Source organism: Macaca thibetana, chromosome 1, assembly GCF_024542745.1.
Source record: "Macaca thibetana thibetana isolate TM-01 chromosome 1, ASM2454274v1, whole genome shotgun sequence".
Taxonomy (NCBI): domain Eukaryota; kingdom Metazoa; phylum Chordata; class Mammalia; order Primates; family Cercopithecidae; genus Macaca; species Macaca thibetana.
Genome location: NC_065578.1, coordinates 212,080,260 through 212,106,556, shown reverse-complemented (window position 1 = coordinate 212,106,556; position 26,297 = coordinate 212,080,260). Strand labels below are relative to the sequence as shown.

At 44.4% G+C, this 26,297-nt stretch overlaps 1 pseudogene; it reads left to right on the top strand.

The window, feature by feature from the left end:
- The first annotated feature begins 22,664 nt into the window (after positions 1–22,664).
- LOC126958732 (40S ribosomal protein S11-like) lies at positions 22,665–25,789 on the top strand (annotated as a pseudogene).
- The last annotated feature ends 508 nt before the right edge of the window (positions 25,790–26,297 follow it).

The following is a 26,297-nucleotide window of genomic DNA, read 5'->3' as shown; positions in this document are numbered from 1 at the left end:
GATTTTTGGAACATTGAGAATACTTGCCTGCAGTACCCAGCCTCCAACATGACCTCCAATGATCCCCACTTTCTGATATTTACACCCGGTATAACTCCCTTCCATATTGGGACAGTGTTGGTCAGTGTATCCAAGAGAATACAGCAGAAGTGATGACATGTCATGTCTGAAATTAAGTTATAAGAGACACCACAGCTTGCTCTTGATTGCACTTTTCTTTTGTCTCTCAGATCGCTTCCTCTGGGGAAGCCAGCCGCCGTGTCATGAGTGCCCACTGTGGAAACGAACTGAAACCTCCTGCCGACAGCCACCCAAGTGAGCTTGGAATTGGATGCTCCAGTCCAGCCAAACCCTCAGTTTACTGTAGCCCTGGTTGTCAGCTTGACTACAACCTCCTGGGACACCGTGCAGCAGAACCACCCAGCTAAGCTCCTCCTGAATTCCTGATTCACAGAAACTATGCAAGATAATAAATATTTGTTGTTTTATCCCTTTCAGCTTTGCGGTAATTTGTTATGAAGCAATAGATAACTAATAGACTACCCGTGAATTCATTCATTTACAAATTCATTTATTCAACAAGTACCTGTTAAAGTCTACGGTCTTTCGATCTCTGTAACACACTTCAGAGTCATAATAAAACAATATATCTCCTCAAGGAGCTAACAGAACCATTTGGAACACAAATGCATAAATAGTGTTAATTCAAATTGGTAAGTGCAATGAAAAAGTTACGTTAAAAAGCACGCAAAAAGAGAAAGTTTATCGAGGAGAGTTTGGTAAAGCTTCATAGAACTACTATACTTACATTGTGTCTTTCAGAACAAGGAGAATCAGTCAATGAGGAGATAAAATGTATTCCAAGGAAGAAACGGTTATTGGCCAAAGCTGAATTCATGAGGTAGTATGCTGTATGCTGCGATTTGGAATCAGTTTAATGCTTCTGCAATGGAATATTGGAAGCAGAGAATGGCAGGAAATATATCTAGAAATGTATTACAAAGGGCCCTAAATGCTATATTAGAACACTTAAAGTTGATCCTATAGGTCCTGAGGAGCCAATGAGTGCCCATAAACAAACAAAAAAAATGTCATCATCAAATTTGCATTTGGTAACAGAATGAATGGAGGATGGATCTGAGGGCAAAAAGGTTAGAAGCAAGGACTCTAGTTGGAAAACTGGTCTTGCAATGATCAAGTAAGAGAGGATAAAGGCCTGAATTAGGGCCTCGGTGTCAGGAATGGAGAGGACTAGATGATTGTTTGGACATGGGGGAAAAGCAAAGGAGGAATAAAGGACAATGTTCTGCTTCACAACTGTGTGATATGATGGAATGTGATTGCACCACGAGAGAAAATAGGTAGAGGGGAGAAAAAGATTATCGCGGAAGTTTCTAAGTTCAGTTTGGGCTATGCTAATGTTGAAATTGCTCCCCTTTGATAAGAAACATCACATTGGCCGGGCGCGGTGGCTCAAGCCTGTAATCTCAGCACTTTGGGAGGCCGAGACGGGCGGATCACGAGGTCAGGAGATCGAGACCATCCTCACTAACCCGGTGAAACCCTGTCTCTACTAAAAAATACAAAAAACTAGCCGGGCGAGGTGGTGGCGCCTGTAGTCCCAGCTACTCGGGAGAGTAGGAGAATGGTGGGAACCCGGGAGGCGGAGCTTGCAGTGAGCTGAGATCTGGCCACTGCACTCCAGCCTGGGCGACAGAGCGAGACTCGTCTCAAAAAAAAAAAAAAAAAAAAAAAAAAAACATCACATAATTGACAGTAATACCTTTGTCTATAATTAAAGTCCCATCATCCCTCGTAGGGAGGTATGACATGCCAATGCACATCGTAAGACAGTGACATGTAAAGAGAGAATCAGGAAATATGCACACGTCAAAATGGCAATCTTTCATTGACAGAAAGAAATAGGACTTTATATAAATCCTGGCAGTCTTTTGGGTATAGGAGCGCCTGGCAGGGGGGTGGTGATTCAGTGGGAAACTGGGGAATAATGGGGAAATGCTATTACATGCAGTAAGCCATATTTTGGATTTAAAATAGGACCTCCCTGATTCATTTCCTTTTCGAACATGGTATTATCAAGAGTAATTGGATTATTTCAAATGTTATTTCTAGAGTTTCATTTTAAAATAAAATTATATTGGCCACTCAAAGCACAGACTGGATTGCCATCTGTTTCCTACTCCAGCATATTCTTGCCGTCTGGGTATTTGCCTTCTCAGAGAAAGAAAGGGAAGGCAAACGGCTTAGGATGTGGGGAAGAATACGCAATGGGACTTAGCAAAGATGGCAGCATAACCCAGTGCTTTTTCTTCTTATTTGGGAAGGCTGTTCTGGAGGAGAAAAAAAAAAGTAAGAATGGGAAAGAGGGTAACTTTTTTTTTTTTTTTAGCACTTACCAGATGTCAAGCTCAGCTAGGTGTTTTCCATATACTGTCATTTAATCCTCATACATTTGGAAGGTGTGTATTATTAACCCTGTTACAGAAAACAAGAAGCAGGCTTTCAGAAAGGTTAAGTAATTTGCCTAAAACTGCACAGGACACTGCTTTCAAAATCTATCTGTTTTCACCCTTAATTAAATGGGATCACTAGGTCAGGAGATCGAGACCATCCTGTTCATAAAAAATAGCTAGATGTATATTGCAACAGAAATGCGATCCTTTTGAGCTGCTTGACAGAGCGAGACTCCGTCTCAAAAAAAAAAAAAAAAAAAAAAAACACTACTTTTTTAATTAAATGAATCATCATAGAAAATGTGCTGTATCCCAAATAACCCATGCAGAAACAGCAAAGAAGATGCTGTAGGGTAAGACTTTCTCTTCCCTAGTCTCAACATATGGATAATTCCTCCTTTTGGAATTGAAGTCATAACTACCAAATTTTTCATAAACATTTTAAATGGAAAAATCCTCATTGCCCTTTTGAATTATAATTCCAATACCTCTTCATGTAGGGGAAGAGAAAGAGAGAGAAAGAAAAAATGGGTAAGGAAAAAGTAGAGTTCTTTGGTAGTCCCATGCTACCCAGAAATGATCACTGTTCAAAATTTGTATGTATTTCTACGAACTTTCTTCTAGGCAAATGCATATGTATGTCTAAGTATGTACACATAGACACACACAAACATGAGATTTTCTTATAAGGGCTTCTGTGCAATCTGCTTTTCTCATTTATTTAACAGTATTTTGTTTAAATATCTCATGATGCATATAGCTACCCAGTTCGTTGTAATAAGAGCTTCACTATGTTCTATTATTTAGAAATGGTTACCAAACTTAAATATCATTTCAAGAGCAAAATAAAGTTAATGAAGAGTGGAACAACATGCAAATCTGAAACTACCTATATTGTGTATCTCTAGTGTGTTTGTTCTCTAGTGTCCATCTCTGTACCCTACAGCTAGTTGGCTCAAGAAGCAGACACTTTCAGATGAAATTTTCCCAGAGCAGAAAAAAATTAAAAACCTTAATTGGACCATCGATTGCTGGAGTCAGAACTAGACCCGTAGCTGCTCCTCAATCTTGCTTTGCACACTGGCGATGTCTCACCCACTCCCAACACCCCAACTCCTCTGTCCTGGGGCTCGTTCCCATGGTACATTATCTTCTTTCACGCCGGGGGCATCCTACGGAGAGTTGCCCACCTAAGAAGCGGCAGCCTGATGCTGATAAAAATCCAACGGGGGCTCATAACTGAATAAATTGTTTATCTGTGCCTGTTGTGTGATAGTCACTATATACTCCAGAAAACAATCTCTCTTTCTCTTTTTTTTTAGGCCCATGACATAGTTTTACTGTAGCTCCAATCTGACTCTACCCTACTCACACTCTATTCTCAGGGGCTTGGGGAAGGCCACCCCACTAGGGACCTTGTCCTCACCAGAGCTTGGACATGGGATCTCTTTCAAGCAGGGGGCTTTGTCCTTCTTGGAGGCTTCCTTGGAGTCCTCTTGAGACTATATGTGCTCTGAGCTGGGCTTGGCTGACACTCGGCTGTTCCTTCAGTCTTGGCCCTGAGGCCATGACAATCCAGGAAGGTCCAGCTGTCCATGTCAGTGGGGCTTGGGGACATGGCAGTCCATGTAGAAGTTCCTGGTGTTCTAGGGTAGACTGAATTCTGCCCCTTCCAGGTCTAGCGTCAGCACGATCTGCCCAGCGGGGAGTTCTCCTGGAGGAGGGAGGCCACGTCTAGCACGCTCTTTCCTCTCTTCGGGAGGAGGCAGAAGGCCCAGTTGGTCTTTGCTCACATGCACATGGCAGGCGAAGCAAGCCAGGAAGGCTTCACAGGTGCCTTTCAGGTTCACCCCATGGCATTGGGTCAGGTGGAGAATATCGTCCACCGACTCTGCAGCTCACTAGGATCCCCCAGCTTGACAGGTCTACAAACACCATGTTCACCACATCCCTGGGCCGCTCGGGGCAGCTGGGCTCTTCCTTTCCTGCCTGGCACATCAGCCTATCTCCTGAATTTTCCTGGCTGTTGCCGGAGCCTACACTTCCCTGGACCCTAAAGAGCTCCTGGGTCTGTTACACTAGGTGTCCCTGGCAGCCCACAGCAGAACCCTGGCACTCGTTCTACCCCGGCCCTCGGAGGCAGCCACGACAGGTGTCAGGTGACTCGGTCAGACAATTCTCTCTATTATCTTTCATCACGGCTAGCCAAAAGGGAATTTTTTCTCAAAGTATATATCCAGGTTTTTATGTCTGAGAATCATAAATAAATCTTCCAAATTTGATGAAAAAGTTATCTGGTCATTTTCAAGTTAAATCATAATCACAAATAAAGAAAAAAAATAGAGCAAAATATGATGTCATTTGCATAGATCGGGAGTCTGTAAATTAGAGACCATGGTCCAAATTCAGCCTGTTGCCTGTTTTTATAAATAAAGTTTTTTATTTTGTTTTGTTTTGTTTTGTTTGAGACAGAGTCTTGCTCTGTCGCACAGGCCGGAGTACAGTGGCACAATCTTGGCTCACTGTAATCTCTGCCTCCCAGGTTCAAGCAATTCTCTTGCCTCAGCCTCCCAAGTAGCTGGGATTACAGGCATGTGCCACTACGTGCCCGGCTAATTTTTGTATTTTTAGTAGAGACAGGGTTTCACCATGTTGGCCAGGCTGGTCTTAAACTCCTGACCTCAGGTGATCCACCCACCTCAGCCTCCCATAGTGCTAGGATTATAGGCATGAGCCATGTGCCTGCCCTAAATAAAGTTTTTTTAAAAACTTTTTATTAGCCCTGCCCAAGCAAGACCTCAAAACATTTGGTTATCAACTCACACTGTTGCTCTCCTTGGAAACTTTGAGTAAATGGCAAAAAAAATGTATTCGTTCTAAAGAATGAGCATTATAAATAAAGTTTTATTGGAACACAGCCACACACATTGACTTATGTATTGTCTATGGCTGCTTTCACGCTATAATGGCCAAGTTGAGAAGTTGCAGCAGAGATCATATGGCCTTCAAAGCCTAAAATGTTTACTATGTGGCCCTTTAGAGAATGGTTGTCAACCCCCGATATAAATCAATACTCAAGAATCTTTCCAATAATTTGATATGTTTTCTCTGCTAGAGGTCCAATTTGTTTCATAGAGACACAGTGCCTTATGTCAACAAAATGTCCCAGTTGTAAGAATTCTTAGAAGAGCAGCTGTTCAGTGAGACTGGTCTTTCTCTTTGGGGACAGTGAAATGTTTCTCTGCCTCCTCCAATTATCCCTCTAAGCGATGCCTTCTCCCCTTCATTCATCCTTAGCACCACAATGACACTTGGAAAGAGTTCTACCATGCTATTCAGCGAGTTCTCTCTCTGCTTACCAGAAAGGAAGAAAGAAATTCAAGAAAACAAATTAAGAAAGAAAATGTGGGTGGAGGACAGATGACTTACTGGTATCTCCTCCACCCATCCTGTCTCCTGTCCCTACTCCGATCACCAGTGAGACGCCTGAGGTGTGGGAGGGGCTGTCGACAAAAGCGTGAGTGCCTGCAGATGTGGGTGTGTGCCTTTGAAAATGAGACTGTTGGAGAATGGCCCTGTGCTCAAAGCAGAGAGAATTTGTCCCCCGGGACAGAGAGCATCTGTAGGAAATTACAAACTTGAGGTCATGTGTATTTAAGAGTGAGAAACTCAGTGTGGAAGAGACTTCGGCAGAATGACTGATAGAGATGCAAATGCACCCAGGACAGTGAGCGTGTGAGACAGTGAAGAAGGCAGGAAAGAATATGTGTCCCAGAAAGACACCAGATGTGTGACTAAGTGTGTGTGTGAACACACAGAGAAGGAAAATAAATGAAATAAATGAGGAGGGATACAAAATATGGATGAGACTGAGATTCTCTCCAGCAAGAGGGGATTTATACATATATGATGTCACTTTGGTGTGACTACATTGCATGTCATTCCAGTACCACCAACAAGAAATTCAATCTTAATCCAGCTCCTCTGGGTTGTAAAGCATAGTAGAATTGGATGACGAGATGGTTAACTATATCCCTGCATTTTCATGAATTAAGGTAATTTTAAATGATGTAGGCAGGAAAACCATTTAAAGACAGAAATCAACTGTCTCACAAAATATGTATTCTTTCAGTGTTTTGTTGAGATTTCTGTTCCACCAATTATAATGTTGTGCTGTAATCATCAATTAACCACTTACTTCACTTGCATTTCCCGCTTCATTCTGGGTCTCCCACACAATGTTTGGTGCATAGTTTATAATCATTAAATAGTTGCTGAATGAATGTATTAATCAGTGAAATAGGATAGCCCTAAATTGAAAATTACACCTCCTGCCATCGATGTGCAGGTAAAAAAGACAGCTGCTTATAGCTTACTTCCATAATCCCTTCAACGAGAAGCAAACTGATAGCAAGGATCATGGTTATTATCATTGCCACAACTGAAAGACAATGACACATGTGCACCAGTCTTCACTACAATCTTTTTAAACACTTTTTAAAAAAATTTTGATATTTAAATAACTTTTCATTTGTTTGTTTGTTTTTTGTTGTTGTTGAGACAGGGTCTCCCTGTGTTGATAGGGCTGGTCTCAAGCTCCTGGGCTCAAGCAATGCTCCCACCTTAGCCTCCCAAAGTGCTGGGACTGCAGGCGTGAGCCACCATGCCCAGCGAACATCAGTCCTAGAACAACAAAGTGTTAGAACTGACTCATGATCAGCCAGGTCCCCAGTTGTGGAGAAAAAGTATTCTCTCTCAGGACCCGAGTATCAACCCTTGTGGGAGAAGCTTATGTCTGGAGTTGGATTTCACTCAGATAAGACATGGCAGAGCTGACTATTCCCCAGCAGCGACCCAAGTTGAAGTATTTACCTCTGCTCTAGCTAAGGGATAGATGGACATTTCTGTTCGGTTGAACTATTCCCCAAAACAGAACAAGCATATCCTGCCCAAAGGGAAGTTTATAACATCAAGACCCTCTCAAGGATTGGATCTGGGTGCAGACAATGAACCTGAGAACCATATAGTTTTAGAGCTTCAAAGCTTCTGAGAGATGTTCCAGTTTCTCCAGGAGAGTCCCAGTTTATGCCTGTTGTCTTGGTATAATTTCAAAGGCACTCACTTTTCACTCTAGAAAGTTAATTATATGGTCAACCTGCTCAGAAACGATCTAATGCTCACTTTCCATAAGAGATGCTTGTAAGCTGGAGCAGGAAAGTGACTCACTCACCCAGTCACACATCTAGTAGGACTGTGTGCCCATTTGCTGTGGGACTTTCACCATTGCAAATGGTAACAAACCATTTCTTTTTGCAGAAAACTCAGGAGAAAGCCTTCACCTCCCTATTGTGTAATTCTCTAATGACATGAATAAAAATGGAAGGAAACTGCCTTAGAGACATTCATTCTCCGAAGGCTTAAGCTGTGGAAGGATTTCTTCATTCATGAAGGAAATGCACATATCTAGAGAAAACATTTCGATCAGGAAAAAGGGTCCCGATTCAGGCCTTAAGAGAGGGTTCGTGGATCTCTCGCAGGAAGGAATTCAAAGTTGGGTGCAGAGTACCATGAGAAGAGATGGTTTATTGAAAGCTACTCAGTTACAGAGTAAGGATGTTCTCAGAAGCAAAACGAGGAATGCACCATCTTTGTTTTAAACTCTTCTTATATAGGGATCTTATCTATGTAAAAGCTAAGCTATGTCTACATGCGGGTGAGCCGGAAAAATGACAACATTTATTACTTTGTTGATTTAAAGAAAGTTATTCTCGGCATTTTAGTGCGTAAGTACATCAAAGCATGACTATAGTCACCTTAAAAGCACATATTGTTTTGCAATATTGGGACATGTGGGCATTTTGCTGTCACAGGAGTTTGTCCTTGCAGGCGTTATTAAGCTGTTTCCTTGGTGGTAAACATCTTAAGACTGTGGGTCGTGACTGGCAAGAAATGTGTCTTGCTAGTTTTAAGATGGAATTGATTTGAAAATGATGTCACCCTGGCTCTCCTATGTTCCTGTTTCCCTAACAATTCCACCATCATATTGGCCTCATCTCAAGTACAACTCAAAATCCTTGATTGTGGGCATACCGAGGGTGGTGAATTTCAGCTTACATTTACGCTGCTGGGTAAAGTCCAGCCAGGATTGTGCCTATTCCTGGCACGGGGATAGGAGATGGGTGTTGTGGCTACAAGGTCAGCACTAATTTGCTGACATTTGATGAATCTGTACACTGCATTGGACATTCATGGACATTTAAAAAAGTATTTGTATAAAACGCTTTCCATTCCTTGCTACATAATGTTTTGGATCCTAACACAACTTAGTACAGAGGTCAAATTTTGGAGTTCAGCAAAGGCTCCAGTAATCTTACGCAATACTTGGGACCTTCACTGATGAAAGAGCTATTGGGTCATCTCATGACGTGATGACCTACCTCTCACATACCCAATTTGTCACCTCCTTTCTTCCCTCTCTGTCCCACCTTGGTTCAGGCTTCGTCACTTTTTATATGGTTGTTACATGGCTCCATCCTAATGCACCCTGGAGACCACTGTCACTTACTAGATGAAAAATCTTGTAATAATTCTCCATCATCTATAAGATGAAAGTCAGGCTGGGTGTGATGGCTCAAACCTGTAACCCCAGCTCTTTGGGAGGCCAAGGCAGGAGCTGAAAAGTTTGAGACCAGCCTGGGCAACAGGGTGAAACCCTGTTTCTACAAAAAATACAAAAATTAGCCAGAGTGGTGGCACACGCCTGTGGGCCCAGCTATTCAGGAGGCTGAGGTGGGAGGATCCCTTCACCCTGGGAGTTCAAGGCTGCAGTGAGCCATATTTTCTCACTGTGCTCCAACCTGGGCAACAAAGGAGACCCTTTTTCAAAAGAAAAAAAAATCTGAAGAAATGAATACATGAAGGAATGAATTAATTCATGAAAGAATAAAACTCTTAGCATGGTGCAATGAATGCTGGTGGTTATTGCACCTGCCTGTCCACAAAGCTTTCTCATGACTCACAGAGTAGGAATGTGACACAGGGCTGGCCAATCAAAATGCCCCTTTCCCATAGTCATGTGATTCAACTAGGGTGGTCCTGTGACTGAAGCCACAGAAATCAGAGCTCCACCCTGGTTTTTTGGTTTTTTTTTTTTTGAGACAGAGTTTTGCCCTATTTGCCCAGGCTATAGTGCAATCCCACAATCTCAGCTCACTGCAACCTCTGCCTCCCATGTTCAAGCGATTCTCCTGCCTCAGCCTTCTGAGTCGCTGGGATTACAGGCATGCGCCACAATCCCTGGCTAATTTTGTAATTTTAGTGAGATGGGGTTTCTCCATGTTGGTCAGGCTGATCTTGAACTCCCGACCTCAGGTGATCCTCCAGCCTCGGCCTCCCAAAGTGCTGGGATTATAGGCGTGAGCCACCACGCCTGGCTCACCCTAGTATTTTTTGTGTGGAGCTGTACAAGAGGCAGTTTCGCCTCTGAAATCACAATAATAGAGGACTATGAAGTTGGGGCTGTCTGGTGAGGCTGTCTAGTTACAGCACTTTAGGGGGCCAAGGTGGGAGGATCGCTTGAGCTCAGGAGTTTGAGACAAGCTGGGCAACATAGTGAGACTTTGTCTCAAATAAAATATAAAATAATAAAATATTAAAAATAAAATAAACAAAATTAAAAAGTTGGGGCTACAGGCAAAGACTTGCATATTAGAAGAGAATACAAATAAACAAAGGAAAGAAAGTAAAAGAAATAGATAGCAGTTTGGAGTATAAGAGCCACTAAATCCCTATTACACCCTCTCTTAGGGCCCTCTTGATACCTTGAACTGCCTCAATGTGTTTTCAAGCTAAATGAGTCTCCCCTCCCCTTACTTTCCTAAAGCTTGAGAGTTTCTGTTTTGTTTTGCTTTCCTGAAAGATGCTAAGTCATTCATTAATTCGTTTTATCTTTACCCACTACAAACTAATGAGTCCTGTTTAATACTACTGCCATTCTGGTCTTTTCTTGGACACTCTTGTCCACTTTGCAGAATTTCTTCCTGTTACTTCCCAGTGTAAAAGCTCTATTGGAACAAACAGGACTGAGTGTATCCCTGAGTCACCTTCCAGCTCTGTTCTTTGTTCTTTCTTGATCTACCTTCTGGGAATGTTCTTCCACTGTATCCTTTCTATTCCACTAATGACAGAACTACCCATTCTTCAAGACTGAGTTCAGATTTCACTTCCTTCTGAAGCCTTTCCAGCTCACTCAAGCCAGAAATAATCACTCTTTATTAAACGCCATAACCGGCATTATTTCTGCCTTTTCTTGTATTTTGGATAATTGTACACGACTGGACTCTTACCCATTCAGAGCCTTTTCCATTTTCTGGAATGTTTGGTAGAGTCCTGTGTACAGCAGTGCTCAATGAATATTTGGTGAGTAAATATCCCTATAGGCATAAGTGATTGGTTTTTCAGGAACCAAACAAATCTTTCCAACATGAAGATCATGAGATACATGACCTACTTCTAGAATCTGTGAAATCTTTTGATAATTCCCCCGTAAGTGCTACCTTCCCACCTCTCATACACATGTGTGTGCACACACAAATACACTTCCTTTCTGAGGGTAACAGTGTAGGAGCCTCACCTCATAAAGAGTACATGTGGACCGGGCTCAGTGGCTCACGCCTGTCATCCCAGCACTTTGGGAGGCCGAGGTGGGTGGATCACCTGAGCTTAAGAGTTCAAGACCAGCCTGAGCAACATGCTGAAACCCTGTCTCTACTAAAAATGCAAAAAATTAGCCGGGCATGGTGGTGCCTGCCTGTAATCCCAGCTACTTGGGAGGCTGAGGCAAGAGAATCGCTTGAACCTGGGAGACAGAGGTTGCAGTGCATTGAGATCACGCCACTGCACTCCAGCCTGGATGACAGAGCGAGACTCTGTCACAGACACACACAAAAAGAGTACATGTGAATTTAGAAAAACTGGAGAGTTCCATGGAAAATGTGGAAATTTTTTAGATAGAGAATTGTGCTTAAATATTTAGAGATGTGATAATATACATATAATGTAGGGGGTCTTACCCAACACTTGGAAGCACCAACCCTAAAAGAATGCAATTGAGATGGGAGAGATTTTCACGGTGAAGGTGGATATACTTGTTTGCAGCCTTTTCTTACTCCAGGCACATCCATTTGGGAATTTTTTTAAATGTGCTTCCAAAAAGTCATTTCTGGAATCCTTCGGGAACCGACTTGGCTTTCCTGTTGTTCAAGTGAATCCACATGGCTGTAACACCTCAGGCAAAATGTGAACGAACACCATGCTGGCATGTCCACAGAGCCAGGAGTCTGAGAGCAGTCTTCTCGCTTTGGTGGTGGGGATGGATTAGGGAAACAGACCATGAGCAGAGAGAAGGCAAGACACAGGACAAGGTAGTTATTACAGCGATTACTTGTTGTTTAAAAAGTACATAGGGAAAGGAATGAAGCGTGGCTGGCTTTCTGTCACTTAATGTGATATATCTGGAAGGGATGTCATCCAGTTCTCTCTCTCCAAGTTCACGGGGATGCTGACAACATGTTGTCCCAGACCTACATGAAAGAAAAACCTCAGGCCTATCCCAAACCCATTGCATACTTATCCTTTTTTTTTTCTTTTTTTTTTTTAAAAAGCATACAAACACATTTTCCAGCAGGGACACTTCAAAGCAATTGCTGATTCATTGATCCATTCATTCAGCACACAATTATGGAGTGTCTATTACGTGCCAGACATCATGGTAAATGTTCAGGAAAATTAATAAAAATAAAATATGGTCCCTGCCCTCCAAAGCTGCCCAGAGCTTTATAGGAAAGAAATACCAAGGAACACAGTAACAATACAACAAAGTAATGATAATATCAATCATAATATTGGGTAGCAATTATTAAAAATGTAACACTTGGCCAGGCGCGGTGGCTCACGCCTGTAATCCCAGCACTCTGGGAGGCCGAGGCGGGCGGATCACGAGGTCAGGAGATCGAGACCATCCTGGCTAACACGGTGAAACCCCGTCTCTACTAAAAAATACAAAAAATTAGCTGGGCGTAGTGGCGGGCCCCTGTAGTCCCAGCTACTCGGGAGGCTGAGGCAGGAGAATGGCGTGAACCCGGGAGGCGGAGCTTGCAGTGAGCTGAGATTGTGCCACTGCACTCCAGCCTGGGGGACAGAGCCAGAATCCATCTCAAAAAACAAAACAAAACAAAACAAAAACCAATGTAACACATGCCAGGCATGAGGCTGACTGCATTTATGCATTATTTAATAATTTTTTTTTTTTTGAGATTGGACTTCACTCTGTCACTCAGGCTGAAGTGTAGTTGGTGCAATCTCGGCTCGCTGCAACCTATGTCTCCCAGATTGAAGCAATTCTCCTGCCTCAACCTCCCGAGTAGCTGAGATTACAGGCACATGCCACTATACCCGGCTCCTTTTTTTTTTTTGAGACGAAGTCTCGCTGTGTCACCATGCTGGAATGCAATGGCACGATCTCGGCTCACTGCAAGCTCCGTCTCCCGGGTTCATGCCATTCTCCTGCCTCAGCCTCTCGAGTAGCTGGGAATACAGGCGCCCGCCACCACCCCCGGCTAATTCTTTGTATTTTTAGTAGAGGCGGGGTTTCACTGTGTTAGCCAGGATGGTCTGGATCTCCTGACCTCGTGATCCGCCCGCCTCGGCCTCCCAAAGTGCTGGGATTACAGGCCTGAGTCACTGTGCCCGGCCCATGCCCAGCTAATTTTTGTATTTTTAGTGGAGACAGGGTTTTGCCATGTTGGCCAGGCTGGTCTTGAACTCTTCACCTCAAGTGATCCACCCGCCTCAGCCTCCCAAAGTGCTGGGGTTACAGGTTTGAGCCACCATGCCCAGCCTACATTATTTAATGCTTACAATACACTCTGAGTTTGGTTATAATTCCAGTTTCACAGATGTGGAAACTGAGGCTTAGAGAAATCAAACAACTTACTGAAAATTAGAGAGGCAGTTAACTCCAGAACCAGGAAACCTAAGTTTATCTGCCTCTAGAGCTTATGATTTTAACTACTAGGTCAAAGAAAGCACAGAGAAAAGTGGGTATTGACTCCCTGGATCACGAACCGGATCATGGAAATAAGGGGGAATTTGCCTGTGGAATCAAAAGAAGCTGGGCGGCGTAAATGCTGTGAACCTCCCTCTGAGGGGCCACTTCGGCGGCCAGCGTGGATAACCACCTAGCATGGCTCAGTGTCCACCATCTCTGAGCAGTGTGAGTCCCCAGGCCAGCACAAGTAGGCCTCTAGTGAAAACACCTTTGCAAAGATTCTAACAGTGAAAGAAGTCTAGCGTGGCTGATTGCACCTTGCTTCTAGTCTCACAGGCTGGCTGGCCCCACTCATTTCTGGGCATAGGCCAAGCTAACCATGGGAGAAATTTAGTCCATAATTTAACTTTAAAGCAATGATGATCATCGTCTCCCCCTAAAACTGATCCCCTCCTTGCTCTGGGACTGAAACTGCCTTTGGAAGACTAATGAAAGCCCACAAGATTAGGATTAGCCTGAATTCTGCTAAAATGTAGGTGGAGCTAAGTGATAACCAGTCATGTGCCCTAGCCTGTTTTTCCATAATCCCTTATTGCTCTGGAGTCGTGTGGCCAGAGGTCACAAGATTTGTGACTTCTCCAATTGTTCCTATAGATAACATCACTATTGTGAAACCTAAGGTTGCTCTTTTGAGATGTTTTTCAGACTTTTGCAACTGACAACCCCACCCAGACCTGTGACTCCTGGCTCAGTCAGTCCCGTGGCCCCTATCCAGAGGCCCTATCCTGACTCAGCACACAGCGTTCCCTTTCCATAGGCCTAAGATTTCACTCTTTTTTCTTTTTCTTTTTTTTTTTTTTTTTTTTTTGAGATGGAGTCTCTCCCTGTCCATCAAGGCTGGAGTGCAATATCAGCTCACCACAACAACCTCTGCCTCCTGGGTTCAAGCAATTCTCCTGCTTCAGCCTCCCAAGTCGCTGGGATTATAGGACATGCCACCATGCCTGGCTAATATTTTTTATCTTTAGTAGAGATGGGGTTTCATCATGTTGGCCAGGCTGGTCACGAACTCCTGACTCAAGTGATCTGCCCACCCTGGTCTCCCAAAATGCTGGGATTACAGGCATGGGCCACTATGCCCGGCTATGATTTCACTTGTAACCAATCAGTAGCACTCATTTCCTAGGCCCTGCACCCACCAAACTATCCTTGAAAAACCCTCACCTCTGAACCTTCGGGGAGACAGATTTGAGTAATAACTCCCATGCTTCCACTCGACTGCCATGTGTCAATTAAACTATTTCTTTTTTTTTTTTTTTTTTTTTTTGAGACTGAGTCTGGCTCTGTCGCCCAGGCTGGAGTGCAGTGGCCGGATCTCAGCTCACTGCAAGCTCCGCCTCCCGGGTTTACGCCATTCTCCTGCCTCAGCCTCCGGAGTAGCTGGGACCACAGGCGCCCGCCACCTCGCCCGGCTAGTTTTTTGTATTTTTTAGTAGAGACGGGGTTTCACCGTGTTAGCCAGGATGGTCTCGATCTCCTGACCTTGTGATCCACCCGTCTCAGCCTCCCAAAGTGCTGGGATTACAGGCTTGAGCCACCGTGCCCGGCTTAAACTATTTCTTTAGTGCAGTAATGCTGTTTCAGTAAACTGGTTTTATCTGTGCAGCAGGCAAGAAGAACCTAATGGACGATTACACTAGACTGTCTTCCTTCTCCATGAAAACATGGATTACATTTCTTTTTTTTTTTTTTTTTAATTATTATTTTTTGAGATGGAGCTTCACTCTTTTTGCCCCAGCTGGAATGCAATGGTGCTATCTCAGCTCACCACAACCTCCACCTCCCGGTTCAAGCGACTCTCCTGCCTCAGCCTCCTGAGTAGCTGGGATTATAGGCGCCTGCCACTACACCCAGCTAATTTTTTGTTTTTTTAGTATAGACGGGGTTTCACCATGTTGGCCAGTCTGGTCTCGAGCTCCTGACCTCGTGATTCACCCGCCTTGGCCTCCCAAAGTGCTGGGATTAGAGGCGTGAGCCATGGCGCCCAGCCTTACATTTCTTAGAATCTGTTAAATTAAGTTTAGTCTAAAGCTGCCTCCTTACATATCTTAAATTCAGCCTAAAGGTTTCTCTGTACATGGTGAACTATACCCTAAATGGAGGTGTAAATAGGCTATCACCTACTCTTGTGCCAATCACTAAGTTTCAGTCAGTGAACTGACTGTTCGAACTGGGTTCAAAGAAGACAAATGCCGAACTGCAACCGATCCGGCTGTTTCTGCACCTCACTTCCGTTTTCTGTGTGTCCTTTCCTTTTTCTGTCCATCACATGGCTGTGTTGGAGCCTCTCTGAAGGTATTCTGGCTTGGGGGTTGCCTGACTCTCAGATTGTTCTTTGCTCAATTACACTCTGTCAATTTGTCTAAGATTTTTCTTTTAAGAAGCCCCATAGACCAGATTATTGACTGCAGCTCTCCTGATAATCCTATTCCTCAATATGTAGACTGCAGAATGGGGCAGGCTACTTTTCAAATTTACTTAGATATGGCCAGGCGTGGTGGCTCACGCCTGTAATCCCAGCACTTTGGGAGGCCAAGGTGGGCAGATCACTTGAGGGCAGGGGTTAGAGACCAGCCTAGTCAACATGGTAAAACCCCATCTCTACTAAAAGCACAAAGATTAGTATGGCATGGTGGTGCGCGCCTATAATCCCAGCTACTCAGGAGGCTGAGGCACGAGAATCACTTGAACCCGGAAGGGTGGTCGGAGGTTGTAGTGAGCTGAGATCGCATGACTGCACTCCAGCTCTCCAGCCTGGGCCACAGAGTGAGACTCCATCTCAAAAAAAAGATAGGCTGGCTCTGGAGTCACTGCCTATGGGTTAGCCCTGCTTCACACACACACACAAAAAGAAATGTACTCACTTAGGAGTTTGTGGAACACACACAAAGCTTTACATGATCTCTATAGCCAAAGTGACGGAATCATTTTGAAACGATTCTTCCTGTATCTTGTATGAAGACCTTTAATTGTTTATATCTCATCAACTTTAGGCCCTCAAACTACTCTCTCTCTTTAGTTTTCAATCCTTTGTGAAAGCTCACTTCTTTTGAAAACTCTTCTGTAGTACTGAGCGAGGGAAACCCTCTCCAAAAGAATGGCTTCCTTATTCAGAATATGAAGGAAAAGATAAAGGAAAAAGCAGAAAAATGTAGGTTTTCAAAAATATCCATGTGTTACTTCAGGTATTTTATTCAACATTTGTTGGTTTCAAAAAAAAAATTTGTTTTTTGCTCTGTCACCCAGGCTGGGGTACGGTGGCACGATCTTGGCTCACTGAACCTCTGCCTCCCGGGTTCAGAGGATTCTTGTGTCTCAGGCTCCTGACTAGCTGGGATTACAGGTGAGTGCCACCATGCCTGGCTAATTTTTTTGTATTTTCAGTAGCAACAGAGTTTCACTATGTTGGCCAGGCTGGTCTAGAACTCCTGGCCTCGAGTGATCGGCCTGCCTTGGCCTCCCAAAGCGCCGTTACAGGTGTGAGCCACCACGCCTGGCCACCATAAATCTTACTGATGGACTGATTTCTCTCACACATTTGACAATCAAATTTTTTTAAAAAGTATGTGACAAACTTTGAAAAAAAAAACCATAAATACTAGGTGTATTCATCTTCTCTCGCTGCATGAGGAAGTGCCGCATACCTGGGCAGGGTGGCTTGTGCCTGTACTCCCAGCTACTCTGGAGGACAAGGCTGGAGGATCAGTTGGGACCATGAGTTCAAGATCAGCCTGAGAAACACAGCAAGATACCTCTGTCTCTTGAAAAAAAAAAAAAAAAAAAAAAAAATTGAAAAAATTGGCTGGGCATGGTGATAGGCACTTGTAGTCCTAACTACTCAGGAGGCTGAGGCAAGAGGACTGCTTGAGGACAGGAGTCTGAGACCAGCCTAGCAACATAGTGAGACCCCCATCTCTATCAAAAAGTTAAAAACTAGCCAGGCGTGGAGGTGCACGCCCATAAACTACGCAGGAGGCTGAGGTAAAAGGATTACTTGAGCCCAGGCACTGGAGGCTGTACTGACCTATGATTGTGCCACTTCACTCCAGCCTGGGCAACAAAGAGAGACCCTGTCTCAAAAAACAAAAGAAAAAAGAAAGAAAAAAGTATCACCAATGTAGCAGCTGAAAACGACACTCATAATACTCATAATATTAGCTCATAGTTCTGTAGGTCCAGACAGGCTCAGCTGGGTCCTAGGCACAGAATATCCAAAGGCAAAAGTCAAGGTGTTGGCTGGGGTTAGTTGTTATCTGGAGCCTGGGGAAGAATCCATTCCAAGTTCAGCCTGGTTTTGGTAGAATTTGAGTTCTTGCCATTGATGTGCCGAAGTGCCTTCTTTGCTTGGTAACTGTTGGTGAGGGCTGTTCTTGGTTCCTCAAAGTCGCTTACATTTCTTCTCAGCAGCCTTTGCCATCTTCAAAGTCAGCCATGGAGCGGGGAGTCCTCACTTTCTGAGTCTCTGTGATTTCCTCTTCGGTCTTCGTTTCTGCCCCCTTCTTCTGTCAGCCAAGGCAAATTCTCTGCTTTTCAAGGTCCATTTGCTTAGAGCAGGCCCACTGGAAAACCTTCCTCTCTTAAGGTAAACTGTGTCCTGCAGACCTGTATATAAGAATGTAATCATGGGAGTGGTAGCTTTCCAGATCCAAAGCCTCCAGAGGTTAGGATATGAAGTCTTGGGGGGCTATTTTTAGAATTCTGCCTGCCACATTAAGGCGTCAGTAAATAAAAGTACAGAATTTCCAGTTAAATATGAATTTCAAGAAAACAACAATTTTTTTTTTAGCCTGAGTATGTCTCATGCAATATCTGTGACATACATAAACATTTTTGTTGTTTACCTGAAATTCAAATTTAATTGAGCATTCCATATTTTTACCTGACAACTCTAATAAATATAATCCACTATTATCACACTTTCTTTGCTTTAGCATGCCAGAAATACTAATTTCCACATGTGCAGAGACAATCGTTTAATAATGTTATATGATCTAATGAATTCACTTTCATACAGAAACTACTTTAGTTTATATCTACTAATTCTAAATTATTACTATTATTATTGAGATAAAGTCTCACTCTGTTGCCTAGGCTGGAGTGCAGTGGCATGATCTTGACTCATTGCATCCTGCCTCCCAGGTTCAAGCGATTCTCCTGCCTCAGCCTCCTGAGTAGCTGGGATTACAGGCATGCGCCACCACATCCGGCTAATTTTTGCATTTTTAGTAGAGACAGGGTTTCTTCATGTTGGTCAGGCTGGTCTCGAACTCCTGACCTCGTGATCTATCCGCCTCGGCCTCCCAAAGTGCTGGGATCACAGGCATGAGCCACCGTGCCTGGCCAAAATTATTATATTTAAATGTAAAGGGAAGAAAATTGAACACTTTTGAATGCCCACTGTGTACCAAGCACCAAACTAGGCATGTAAAGAGGGGAAAGAAAAGGAGAGAGAGAGAACATGAATTATGAGCAAATATTCTACATTTTTTTTTTTTTTAGACAGTTTTGCTCTTGTTGCCCAGGCTGGAGTGCAGTGGTACAACCTTGATTCACTGCAACTCTACCTCCTGGGTTCAAGCAACTCTCCTACCTCAGCCTCCTGAGTAGCTGGGATTACAGGCATGTGCCACTACGCCTGGCTAATTTTGTATTTTTAGTAGAGACAGGGTTTCTCCATGTTGGTCAGGTTGGTCTCGAACTCGCGACCTCAGGTGATCCACCCACCTTGGCCTCCCAAAGTGCTGGGATTATAGGCATGAGCCACTGCACCCGGCCTAAATATTCTACCTTTTTCCTCACAATAGAACGAGCACATAAAAACTGTATCAGTCAGATACTCTATCTCCATTTCAAAAACTGTTTTAATCACGTCTTCTTTCTTTTAGTTTTTATTTTTTGTGTAGATGGGACCTCACTGTGTTGCCCAGGCTGGTCTCGAACTCCTGGCCTCAAGCGATCGTTTTTTGTATGTTTGATGCTTTGACATCTTGGGGCCTTACTGACCCTGGAAAGAGGCCTCCTCTCAGGGCTAGCAAATTCCTAGAGGTAGGCAACAATTTGCCTTTCAGCATACCTCACACGTGCAAACCAACCAAGCCAGAGCCCAGACTCCCAGCCACCTCCTTCCTCGGGCTCTCTCAAGGCTCTCACACTCAGGGCCATTATCCATCATGTGTCCTGTTTACCTCAGGACCAGTTACCAAAATGAGGGGCATCACCCCCAACCCCAAGGCCCACTGAAATTATTCAAACCAGCTGGCCCTGAACCTGCTCAGCCTACTTCCCCTGCCCAGCCTGTTCCTTCCTGCAGAGCCACAGTGAAGTCTGTTGCCCCTGTTTGCCCCCCTGCTCCCTCTGTGTCCCGATGGACCCCAGTGCTTCCCCATGTGGCCCTGTGCGGCCTGCTGTGGCCCCTGTTTCCAGGGATCTGTGAGTACAAATAACTGCTTCCCTCATGACAGTCGTTTCCACGTCTGCGTGCTTTACCATACCTGATTCAGACACATTTCAGGTATCCCTGAAACACCTTTAATGAAATACCTACTTTATGCATATGGCTTTGAAAATCACTGGGCAGTAGGAGGGATTGAGAACACAAGGATAAGTTAAGACTCAAGCTTGCCTGTCAGATTTTTCAGCATTCTGGTCAGAGGGTGTACTTCTGTCCACGTATAGCCCCAGGAAGTAAACGGTTTAGGTGGGGAGAGAGAAGTGCTGAGGTTGTGTATTTCATGCTGCATGTTTCTAGGTGGAAACCTTGGTCCTTGAAGCAACGCCTTGATATTACCCTCCTGCCTCATCGCTTCCTTCTCACCTAGAAGCTGGAGACTGGACATCAGGCCTTCTGGAACATTGTCAAGTCTTCGCAACAGTAGGTGTCAGGGTTTTTTCTCTAGAACCCACGGGAGAGGAATATAATAGTACATAGCAACTGTGTGCACATATACAAATACATAATCATATATAAATAGTAAACAAAAGCTTCCACCACAAAATCTACCCTTACACATATTTTTGTGGTTTTTTTTTTTTGAGACAGTCTCCCTCTGTTGCCCAGGCTGGAGTGCAGTGGTGCAATCTCTGCTCACTGCAACCTCTGCCTCCCGGTGATTTCTCCTCAAGTGATTCTCCTGCTTCAGCCTCCTGAGCAGCTGGGATTACAGGCGCCCACCACCATGCCCAGTTAATTTTTGTATTTTTAATAGAGACAGGGTTTCACCATGTTGGCTAGGCTGGTCTTGAACTCCTGACCTCAGATGATCCACCTGCCTCGGCCTCCCAAAGTGCTGAGATTACAGGCATGAGCCACCGCGTCCGGCCCCCTTACACACTTTGATATTTTCTCCTTGCTTATCCTTCCTTTTGTTCTATTTTGTCTGCTTTGTGATTTTTAATCTTGCTGGTCCTGATCCACCAAATTGATTTCATGATTTACTAAGGGGTCAGGGAATAGAGTTTGAAAAACATTGCTCTGAATATTGTAGATGAGAGAAAAATGGTGGCTGCAGTTTTCTCTCTGAGCTAGTGAACAGATGAACAATCCCAATCAGGAAAACAAAATTTTCAGAGTTTGAGGCCCAGCTATACATTTTTCTATCCTTTACTCATTGCTTTCTTCCTTTACTAGCTCTCAAACAGAGCTACCGTTTTGAAGTTTTGTCCAAATGATAAGCTCCAGCCAGAATTTTCGTTTTAAGGTGGAATAAAAGTGTGCAGGACTTTTTAGATTGATGACCTGGGAGAGGTTTAGGGGATCGTGTATAGAAACTTTCAGGTTTTAACTATGTTTTGTAATGCTTTGTAAAGCATGTACCCACAACCTACCCGTAACGTAGGTTATGGGTACATGCTTACTAATTGTACTGTTCTCCACACTTTTTATATGCCAGAATTGTTTCATAATAATAAAAAGAGAATGGCAAAAATGGGAAAGAAATATCAAACACATTCATATGACAAGGATGAGCTAGGAAAGGAGATGCGCCATCTGAAAAAGAATTTTAGACTGGGCGCAGTGGCTCACGCCCGTAATCCCAGCACTTTGGGAGGCCGAGGGGGGCGGATCACCTGAGGTCAGGAGTTTGAGACCAGCCTGATCAACATGGTGAAACCCCTTCTCTAACAAAAATAGAAAAAAATTAGCCAGATGTGGTGGTGGGTGCCGTTAATCCCAGGTACTCAGGAGACTGAGGCAGGAGAATCGGTTGAACCCAGGAGACAGAGGTTGTAGTGAGCTGAGATCACTACACTCTAGCCTGGGTGACAGAGTGAGACTCTGTCTCAAAAAAAAAAAAAAAAAAAATTAATTATTTATTTGCTTTGTAATTTTAGATTCAGGGGGTACCTGTGTAGGTTTATTACATGAATCTATAGCTTGATGTTGAAGTCTGTGCTTCTAATGATCCAGTCTTCCAAGTGGTAAACATAGTACCTGATAGGTGGTTCACAAAATAATTTTACATATGACATACCAAGTTGAAAACTTAAGACCCAAACTCCAGTTGGTAGGTGGGAACCAAAACTAATTCTTAGTTACTTTTCCCATGTTCATTCCCATCCTCCTCCGAGATGTATACTAATGATAATAGCGAGCATTTATTGAGTACATATTATGTCTCAGACTACACAACTAGTGTCACCTACATCTTTTCACTTAATCCTCACAATAACCTTCAGGAGAAGACTCTGTTACTATCCTTACTTCAGAGATAAGGAAAATAGTATCAGGGATGGCTATAGGTAACTTGCAAAAAGTTAATACCTAGTAAGAACAGGCAGAGCCGAAAATCAAAATCAAACTCTCTTAACCTCCGAAATCTACTGCCTCACAGAAGACAATGAAGAAAGAAATGTGTGTTAGTCCATTTTCACGTGGCTGATACAGGCATACCCGAGACTGGGCAATTTATAAAGAAAAAGAGGTTTAATGGACTCACAGTTCCACGTGGCCGGGGAGGCCTCACAGTCATGGCGGAAGGCAAAAGGCACATCTTACATGGCGGCAGACAAGAGAGAATGAGAGCCAAGTGAAAGGACTTTCCTGTTTTAAAACCATCAGACCCTTTTTTCAGGTGGCCAGGAAGATGGCAGACATTCAGACAGTGGGTGCCTACTAAAAGCTGCCAACCGTCTTTCAAAACAAGAAGAGGGACCCTGCTGGCAGAAACTAGCCAGGAGAAGCCCCCATGGTACTATAAGAACATTGGTCTGGGCTTCAAGAGGCTATTGAGGGCACCTACATTGACAAGAAATGCCCCTTCACTGGGAATGTCTCCATTCGAGGGCAGGTCTTCTCTGGTGTGGTGACCAAGATGAAGATGCAGAGGATCATTGTCATCTGCCGAGACTGCACTGCATCTGCAAGTACAACCGCTTTGAGAAGGGCCACAAGAACATGTCCGTACAGCTGTCCCCCTGCTTCAGGGATGTCCAGATCAGTGACATCGTCACAGTGGGTGAGTGCCAGCCCCTGAGCAAGATGGTGTGCTTCAATGTGCTCAAGGTCACCAAGGTCGCCAGCACCAAGAAGCTGTTCAGGAGCTCTGATGCTGGACGTCAGCCTGCTCCCCACGATGAAATAAAGTTATTTTCTGATTCCCGGGCCAAAAAAAAAAAAAAAAAAAAAAAATCAGATCTCATGAGACTTACTCACTACCACGAGAACAGTATGGGGGAAACCGCCCCCATGATTCAATTATCTCCCACTGGGGCCCTCCTATAACACGAGGGTATTAGGTGAGCTATAATTCAAGATGAGATTTGGGTGGGGACACAGCCAAACCATATCAAAGTGATACATTGTTTAATTTAATCCTTTGTAGTAACAGATCACCTGTTTAGAATGAATGCATTAGAGCAGCAGAATCTTTTACCTCCAGTCATTAAGAATTCAGACAGAGATGGCTGTGTTTATAGCTACTGGAGACTTAATGAGGGAGAGAGTCCAGCAAACTGAATCTTTGGGGAAATCTGGCATCTTCGAGGCAATCTGTAAGACAGAGAAAATTCATTAATAAGCCACATATGGCCACCCTTGCCACATCAGGGAGGCACATGTGTGGTACAGGCGGCTGTGATAGCAGCCGTGGGGCCTGGAGAATTCCAGTCCCAGGTTTTATGAGGAGTTGGTGGAGATTTGGAGCAAGCACACAGTAGCAAGCAGTCCTCTTGGGACAGCCCCACCCTTTTGCGTCGTTGTTGTATTTTTCAGTCTCTCTTGTAAAACTGCCTATATCTCTGCCTTTCAGTCCCAGGGAAATAACAGCACTATTTAATAAAGCATCCAATCACCATAAGCTGTAAGAATCATTCTCATATCCAAAGAGGCATGCAGACTTAGAATGACACGCAGAAGTGGTGCTGGGGAATGGAGGCAGGGTCGGGGGAAGTAGATACGAATGTTGGGTTAGAACTCAGCAGAATCCCTTACCACTCATTAACTATCTTTTTTTTTTTTTTTTTTTTTTTTTTTTTTTGAGACGGAGTCTTGCTCTGTCGCCCAGGCTGGAGTGCAGTGGCCGGATCTCAGCTCACTGCAAGCTCCGCCTCCCGGGTTTACGCCATTCTCCTGCCTCAGCCTCCCGAGTAGCTGGGACTACAGGCGCCCGCCACCTCGCCCGGCTAGTTTTTTGTATTTTTTAGTAGAGACAGGGTTTCACCGTGTTAGCCAGGATGGTCTCGATCTCCTGACCTCGTGATCCGCCCGTCTCGGCCTCCCAAAGTGCTGGGATTACAGGCGTGAGCCACCGCGCCTGGCCCCCACTCATTAACTATCTAAACCTAGCAAGCAGCCAGCGCGGTGGCTCACACCTGTCATCCCAGCACTTTGGGAGGCCAAGGCAGGCAGATCGCCTGAGGTCAGGAGTTCAAGACCAGCTTGGCCAACATGGTGAAACCCTGTCTCTACTAAAAATACAAACATTTGGATGTGGTGGCTTGTGCCTGTAATCCCAGCTACTCGGGAGGCTGAGGTAAGAGAATCGCTTGAGCCTGGTAGGTGGAGTTTACAGTGAGCCAAGATCGCACCACTGCACTCCAGCCTGGGCGACAGAGCAAGACTCTGTTTCATAAAAAACAAAACAAACAAACAAAAAAAACAAACAACCAAACTAACTAAACCTAAGCAAATCTGGGTTTCACCACTCTGAGTTTCTGAGTTTTTCCTCCAATGGAAACTTTTCTCTTAGTCCTTTAACATGCCTCAAAATTTGCCTTCTTAAAGAATAAAATATAAACAGGGTGCCTTTTTTTTTTGTCAAAAGCACCAGTCATGGGACCAGGTGTGGTGACTCTCACCTGTAATCCTAGCACTTTGGGAGGCCAAGTCAGGTGGATCACTTTAGGTCGAGAGCTTGAGACCAGCCTGGCCAACATGGTGAAAGCCCATCTCTACTAAAAATACAAAATTTAGCCAGGCATGATGGTGGGTGCCTGTAATCCCAGCGACTCAGGAGGCTGAGGCAGGAGAATCACTTGAACCCGGGAGGCAGAGGCTGCAGTGAGCCAGCCTGGGCAACAGAGTGAGATTCCGTCTCAAAAAAAAAGAAGAAGAAGGCCGGGCGCGGTGGCTCACGCCTATAATCCCAGCACTTTGGGAGGCTGAGACGGGTGGATCACGAGGTCAGGAGATCGAGACCATCCTGGCTAACACGGTGAAACCCCGTCTCTACTAAAAAATACAAAAAACTAGCCGGGCGAGGTGGCGGGCGCCTGTAGTCCCAGCTACTCGGGAGGCTGAGGCAGGAGAATGGCGGGAACCCGGGAGGCGGAGCTTGCAGTGAGCTGAGATCCGGCCACCGCACTCCAGCCTGGGCGACAGAGCCAGACTCCGTCTCAAAAAAAAAAAAAAAAAAAAAAGAAGAAGAAGAAGAAATCCTCACCCCCAGTACCCAGAATATGACCATATTGGGGGATTTGGTCTTTAAAGAGGTAATGAGGTTACAATGAGGTCACTAGGGTTCTAATCCAATATGACTGATGTCTTTACATGAAAAGGAGATTACAACACCGGCAGATACAGAAGAAAAGACCATGTGAGGACGCAGGGAGCAGATGGCCATCTCCAAGCCCAGGAGAGAGGCCTCCGAAGGAACCAACCGTGCTGACACCGTTAGCTCGGATTTTAGCCTCCAGAACTGTGAAAAAGTACATTTCTGTTGCTGAAGCCACTCAGCTGTGGTATTTTGTTATGGCAGCCCCAGCAAACTAATACAACTAATACAACAACTCACCAAACTAAGATAAAACTTATACAACACCAAATTTAAAAATTGGTGCTTAAAGCCGAGTACAGTGGCTCACACCCAGCACTTTGGGAAGCCGAGGCAGGTGGATCACGAGGTCAGGAGTTCAAGACCAGCCTGGCCAACATACTAAAACTGCATCTCTACTAAAAATACAAAAATTAGCCGGGAGTGGTGGTGGACACCTGTAATCCCAGCTACTCAGGAGGTTGAGGCAGGAGAATTGTTTGACCTGGGAGGCGGAGGTAGCAGTGAGCCGAGATCATGCCACTGCACTCCAGCCTGGGAGACAGAGCAAGACTATGTCTCAAAAAAAGAAAAGAAATTGATGCTTAACCAGGGATGCTTGCTCAAAAAGGCATGGAGCAAAATTGACAAGAGCAACAACTCCTCAGTCTGTTGCAAGGTGCCAAGTACTGTGCTGAGCACTCAGCGTGGATTGAATCATTTCACCCTCATAGTAAATCCTACAGA